The 7,434-nt window shown below is 38.1% G+C and overlaps 1 long non-coding RNA gene across 1 annotated transcript in view; it reads left to right on the top strand.

Annotated features, from left to right (window-relative positions):
• LOC111728131 overlaps positions 1–6,439 on the top strand; it is a 7,921-nt gene extending 1,482 nt beyond the window's left edge. The window contains exons 2-3 of the long non-coding RNA XR_002775519.1: positions 1,241–1,329; positions 6,251–6,439. This is a non-coding gene — a long non-coding RNA (uncharacterized LOC111728131). The remainder of the gene's footprint in view (positions 1–1,240; positions 1,330–6,250) is intronic.
• Positions 6,440–7,434: the final 995 nt, after the last annotated feature.

Here is a 7,434-nt window from a genome sequence, read left to right on the forward strand (position 1 = left end):
TTTTGAACCTGCCACCTCCAGTGTATAGGGCAGGCACCCTATTTCTTTGAGCCACAGGCGCTGCCCTCAATTGTGAATTCTTAAGACCAAGCATGTTACTATGTGGGGGGAACAATTAACTTTTTGTTTTTATAGACTCAGACCTGAGATACAGTTTGCTAAAGAGAAATCATTACCATTAATCATTACTATTAAAAACACATCTGGATAAGATTTTAAAATATCAATGATTATCACACTGATCTAGTGGAAATGGAACTATATGGCTTTAAATGGGTATATAGAATAGCATATTTTTTAAAAAAATTTATTTTTTATTTTATTTATTTATTTATTTTTGCCATTTTTGGCTGGGGCTGGGTTTGAACCTGCCACCTCTGGTATGTGGGGCTGGCGTCCTGTTCCTTGAGCCACAGGTGCTACCCCAAATAGCATATTTTTATTTTCCATAGATCTCATGGAAGAAACATATAACATTAACCTATAAACTTATGTTTGTTAGTCAAAATTAACATTAATGTCATATAGAAATATTTAAAATTGGTGGGGGGCTATTGTAATTATTTGTACTTAAACTAGTATTAATATAAAAATAATATATTAACTTTTAGTCACTTTTTTAAAATGACTAAGTACCCTCGCCACCAAGTTACATAGGTATGAAAATAAATAAAAACTTATGGCCTAAATTTTACCTACCATGAGCAAAGACACAAGTGGCTCTTTTAAAAACTGGGTTATCTCTCTGGGTTTCAGAACTTCTTCATTATTTTTAGGTAAATCAATGTGGATATTAAAGTGTTCTACTTGAACTTTCCAAATTTGAAAATTTTATGCCATTTAGGTTGTTACTATATACATACATGAACCAATTTAGAGGGAAAAGCAAACACAAAGAGAAAGTTATTTTAGACCACTATCAAATGCAAGTAAATAACTCATTTTCTAAATAATGAGATAATTGACAGAATTCATCCTGCTTTGGTAGTAAGCCCAAGCAGTTGTGTGTGTGTGTATGTGAGAGAGAGAGAGAGAGAAAGCATTGCTTTAATTGCATATTCCTCAAGTTTAATAGGAATCAACTATAAGCAAAAAACAAAATCAAGAAACATTAAAAAATAAATAAACTATTATGTGTTTTTATTTGAAACAAAAATGATATTGCCATAAATCTCTGATAGCCTATAAATTTACTCTATTCAGGAAGATGTTTCTTTGCTAATCCATATTTATCTTTCAGTCGTTCAATCAGCTGGTTTTGATGGCCTTCCAAATGGCCTTGCCTTGTCTAGGGAAGACCTGACAAGTAGAAAGAAAAAAAAACAAATGGTAAGTTTACCTTGATTATGAGAATTTCAGATAGAAAGAGAAGATCAAAAGGGGGAGGGGGAGAAAGAAAAATGGATGGAGATCACCAAATAAAATTAGGCAAAGTTTTAGAAATAAAACAATTATACAACCCTTCAGTTTGTTCATCTTGCCCCAATATATAATTTTTTAATTGGAACTGTATCTTAATAGTTTAACTTTTAAAAACATATCCGTTCACTAAACTAGAAACAAGGGAACAAATCCTTAGTAAACATGAAAATGCAATTATCTGAAATCTTGATGGCCAAGGGATACTGGGCTACTGTGCTATGCAGCCGCTCCACAGAGAGATGTGTGCACTTCTGAAGCAAGAGAGAATTGAGTCAGTGAACAAAGATTTTGTTTTTTCTTTCAAAGACATTCTAGCACAAAGAAGCATCACTTTCAGTACTGCCTGTTATCTTATCAAAGCAAGTACATGTTAGTTTGGTCAGAGTGAATAGCCAGAAATCTATTATCTTAAATGAGAGAATGGAATGATTTATGGGTTTTTTTTTCCCCCTACCTCCAAGCCACGTGCCTCCAGACCTTACCTCCATCCCAACTGTTTTCCTTTACGCTTTTTCCTTTTGAGTTCTTAAAGCATATTATTATTATTTTTTATTTTTAGTGTTGCAATCTCCAATAGTCCTTATTTTCACTCACAATTACAATACAGGGGACTATGGCCAATGCTATGCAGATGGCCAAATAGATAATAAAGACTCAGTTCATGAATAATATCCACTCAGAAAGAGGACAAAAGCAACAGGAAAAAAGAGCCCAAATTGGACAAAATGTGCGTGCTATATTTAAAAAAAAAAAAAAAGCACACGCGATCATTGTCAGAGATCATTAAGGGCGCCCTGTAATTTTAATTATATGCCAGTGGCACCAATTTGATGTGACTGTTTGCTCTTATAGTCAATAAAAAAAGTCATAACTGCCATCAAATTTAAATTTAATTTATTTTCTACACAGCCTTTTCTGTTTTCCTTGGGTTTTTTTTTTTCTTTTATAACATTAACACTTTTTTTTGTTAAAAAATGTGTGAAAGATTAATTTGTAGAATGAGGGGAGCTGTGGGTGCACAGCACAGGACAGATGGAGTGGGTGGAACATGACAGTTTTCGTCTGTGGCATCATTTTGTTGTTGCTATTGCAAGGGAGCAAAATAAAGCTACTGCTACCAGGATCGTTTCTTTGGGGGCCCCTCAGATAAGAGGTGTGTTGCTTTTTCCTCCTCCCGGCCCTGCTGCCGGGGGACTCAGCCATCCTCTACCCTCCATAAGCAGCCCACTTCCCAGCATCGTTTTAAGCCCGAGGGCACTTTAATTTTAAAATTGCATATACATAGAATTCCACCCGACTTGTACAAAGCAGAATGAAACATCCTTTTTCTTGGTTAAGCTGGCTATGTTGAAATGAATTACTGATCTGTCCGCTCTGAGATCCTATATGGTAAACCCAACGTATGTAACTCTGCCTGCAAAAAAAAAAAAAAAAAAGAATTAATGATATTTTTATGCTTTTATTTTTTGGCACGAGACCAAAATTCGACCCACATTCCAGGGGCATTTTTTGACTTTGTCAGAAAGGACGACGTGTAAGTTTCAATTTTTGCCTTGGAACAGCCCTAATTTACACATAAGTATTGTAGGAGTTTGCTATTGTAAAGGTTCTTATTGAAGAATAAGGCAATTACCACCGAAAATCACTGTCATATGGCACACACAGACATTCCGAGAAAAAGTAAAACTTTGAGAAGGAAAAGGGGAATTCAGGACAGCTTGTGGGAGGGAAGATGGGAGTTCTTTTTATGCACAAAGAGATCCATTAACAATATCTTTATCAGCTTCCTTCTTCCTTGTTAACTGAACCAACTTTCAGTGCCCAGAATATGCGAACGTGATTGCAAATAAATGACTGGGGGATGGGGGGGGGTTGTGCTCGGGGGAAAATGGTTGTTGGTTAATTCATGGCACGGCACAATTCGCCTCAAGTAAAACCTTTGCCTCAAACTGGCATGTCTGCCCCAGCAAGGCAAGGCGATCCACAAAACTATGTCAGCAGCCACAGAGGTGAACCCCCTATCCTTACTTCTGCAGTCATGAGGCCACTTCAGCCTGGAGATCAGCAGGTTCTTGGAGACAGGGTGTTCGGTATTCAAGTCTCATTTTATACCATTATGTTATTTTCCTAGTGAGACTGAAGGCTCTCCCAGGGAGGGGTTGTCTTTGAGCAGAGTGTGCTGTGCGAGGCAGTGCTCCACCAGTGTGCCTGGTTCACAGTCAGCTCTATGGGGATCCCGGTTATCATAAGGGTCCAGGAGGAAGGCAGCATAGCTCTGTGATTAAAATCCCCTGAGCATCAAGCTACCCCTAGCTAGCTACTCGTGCCTTAGTTTCCAATTCTATACAAACAAGGATGAGAATAATAGCATGTACTTTCATTATAGGGTTAGTGGGAAATTAAGGGATAGTCCTTTGTAAAGCATTGAGGCATTGTATGATAGGTACTTAATGAGGCCTAGAAATTACTTTTGGGGGGCTCCCAATACTTAATCCCCGAGGATCCTCCCAAACCCCAAATCCCTGGAATAAAATATTCCTTATTCTGTTTTACTAGAGACATGGGCAAATAAATAGCCAAATGTGGTGATGTGCATCTCTAGTCCCAGCTGCTCGGGAGGCTGTGGCAGGAGGAACGCTTGAACCTAGGAGTTTGAGGTTGCTGTGAGCTATGACACCATTGCACCTTAGCCTGGGCAACAGAGTGTGACTCTGTCTCAAAAATATATATATTACATTTGTGTGTGTGTGTGTGTGTGTGTGTGGCGTTGTCATTGATGTCATAGGAAACAGGCGGGAATCTGATATATGTATATATGTATATATGTATATATATATATATATGTGCCTGAATCATAGAGTCCACATACAGGAAACATGACAAAGAAAGGCGTGTCTACCAAATATCCATTTTTAAGAGAGTTATCTATTTTTATTTTATTTATTTATTTTTTGAGACAGAGCCTCAAACTGTCACCCCTGGTAGAGTGCCATGGCATCACAACTCACAGCAACCTCCAACTCCTGGGCTTAAGCGATTCTCTTACCTCAGCCTCCCACATAACTGGGACCACAGGCACCCGCCACAATGCCTGGCTATTTTTTGGTTGTAGTTGTCATTGTTGTTTGGCAGGCCCGGACTGGATTCGAACCCGCCAGCTCAGGTGTATGTGGCTGGCGCCTTAGCCGCTTGAGCTACAGGCGCCGAGCCTATTTTTTTAATTATTCTACCCGAATTTATCCATGATTCTATATGGTAGTAGAAACAAAAGATACACACGCACTGACATAAACAGAGCCAGAATAGGGGCTATTTATAAATCATACAATGAACACAATATGGGGATCCAGGGTATCATAAGGGGCCAGGAGAAAGGCAGCCTGGCACTGTGATTAAAATCCCAGGCTTCAGGGGCAGAGCCTGTCACTTATACTCATATATTCATGTAATTACTTACAGTCCTGTGTCATTTAACAATGGGAATAGGTTCTGAGAAAGGCACAGTTAGGCGATTTCTTCGTTGGGCAGACATCATAGGGTACTTGCACAAAGCTAGATGATACAGCCTACCTCACCCCAAGGCTATATGCATGCAGGGTACACCTGTCGCTCTGAGGCTACACACCTGTCCTGCGTGTTCCTATCCTGAATACTGGAGGCAGTTGTAACACAAGTGGCAAATATTTGTGCATCTCAACATACCTAAACATAAAAGAGGTACAGTAAAAAATATGGTATTAAAAGATAAAAAATCGTCCACCTACATAGGGCACTCCCTATGAATGGAGCATGCCAGACTGGGAGTTGCTCTGGGTGGGTCAGTAAATGTGAAGACCTACTGTGCGCTGCTCTAGACTTTGTAAACACTGTACACTTAGGCTACACTAAACTTATTAAATTTTTTTACGTCAATAATAAATTAACCTTAGCTTACCATACCTTTTTTACTTTATACATTTTTACTGTTTTTTTTTTAACTTTTTGATTCTTACCATGATAGTTAACTTAAACACAAACATGTGGTACAGCTATACAAAAATACTTTCTTGATGTCCTATTCTTTGCATCTTTTTCTATTTTTAAATTACGTTTTACTCTTTAAACTTTTTTGTGAAAAACTAAGACACAAATACGTGCATTAGCCCAGGTCTACACTGGGTTAGAATCCTCAGTATCCCTGTCTCCTACCTCCATGTCTGGGCCCTCTGGAAGGTCTTCAGGGACAGTTACATGCATGCTGCTGTCATCTATGGTAACAACGCCTTCTTCTGGAGCACCTCCTGAAGGACCTGCCTGAGGCTGTTTTACAGTTAACTTTTTTTTTTAGAGACAGAGTCTCACTTTATTGCCCTCAGTAGTGTGCTGTGGCGTCACAGCTCACGGCAACCTCCAACTCCTGGGCTTAGGCAATTCTCTTGCCTCAGCCTCCCAAGTAGCTGGGACTACAGGTGCCTGCCACAACACCTGGATATTTTTTTGTTGCAGTTTAGCCAGGGTCATGTTTGAACTCGCCACCCTCAGTATATGAGGCCAGCACCCTGCCCACTAAGCCATAGGCGCCTTCCAGTTAACTTTTTTTTCAATAAGTAGGAGTACACTCTACAATGATGATAAAAAGTGTAGTATAGTGAATATATAGACCAGTGACAGTCATGTTTTGTCATTATCAAGTGTGTGTACCTTACATTGTACGTGTCCTACTTTTACATGACTGACAGTGTAGAGGATGTGTTTACACCAGCATTACCACGGACATCTGAATAAGGCGTGTGCTCTGACGTTAAGACAGCTATGTCAGGTTCAATGATGAAACTACATTCTCTTACAGGATCACTGTCATATATGCGGTTCGTGGGCGACCATTCAGCACCTGTCCGTCTGTGCATGCTGATACACAAAATGTAAAGTATCCTTCTTCTTCTTTTGCTGTCTAATGCAGTTATGTTTATGCCCAAAACGCCGGAGAAGAGTTAATTCACTGACTGCAGAGGAAATTTGATGGGCTAAGACTAGAATGAAAATGGTAAGCTTTATCCATGACAGACTTTTAAACTTAAACAAAAAAGTGTGTATATGTACACAGAGGTGTCTAAGATTGCATTTTGTGTAAGCCAATTATTTCTTTTTTGAATTTTTTTATTTTTACATATACAGACAATTATTGAGTTTCCACTTTTTGCCTTCACAAAATTAAAAAGGCTTAAAATTTAACAATAATAACAATGTTTAAAATAAGGATAGAAACAAAAACCTCGTAAAGAATGAATGAAGATAAATACATTCAGAAAAGAAATCAGATGATTGCTGCAATGAAGTATTAAGCAATATTAATAGTAACCCAAAGAAGGTGACATTCGCATTGTTAAATAAGAGTACGTCTGTTCTAGAATGCTTTGACTCTGAGGTTCAGTATGGAGTCATCAATTAACTTCTTATTATTTTTTTCCAACGTCTCAAAAAATAGACAACTAATATTTGTAAATAAAAATAAAAGATAATTTCAAAAAACAGATCATGCCAAATCTTATAGACCATTAAAAAAGGAGAAATACTTCAAAATCATTCTGCTTAATCTGGATACACCTGATATTAAAATTGGAAAAAATATATTATTATAAAGGGGAAATTACAAACATAATTTGCCAATTTTTTTCTTGACAGTAAAAAGTTTGCACTTATTAACTGCAGTAAAATCTGGTTATCTGCCCTAATAGCTATTGTCCCTTCCTTCTTCAGTGGTAAAACTCTCAGTTTTTACAAAGCACGTGACTGTCCAGCTTCCCTTACAGATAGTTACATTCATATGACAATTCTGATTAATTAAATAGAAGTGGAAGTGTTTTGTGTAGGAAAACACTTACAGGAAGACTCCTTAAAAGATAGTTATCATAATATGCCTTTGATCCTTTTCTTGTTTGTCACTTTCCAGTATCTGGAATATGGACGTGATGGCTGGAGCTTGGGCTGACATAACGGATCATGAGGATGACAGCCATACTACCGGGAAGCTGG

Source organism: Otolemur garnettii, unplaced genomic scaffold (genome assembly GCF_000181295.1).
Source record: "Otolemur garnettii isolate 467f Iridium unplaced genomic scaffold, OtoGar3 scaffold00141, whole genome shotgun sequence".
NCBI classification, from domain to species: Eukaryota; Metazoa; Chordata; class Mammalia; order Primates; family Galagidae; genus Otolemur; species Otolemur garnettii.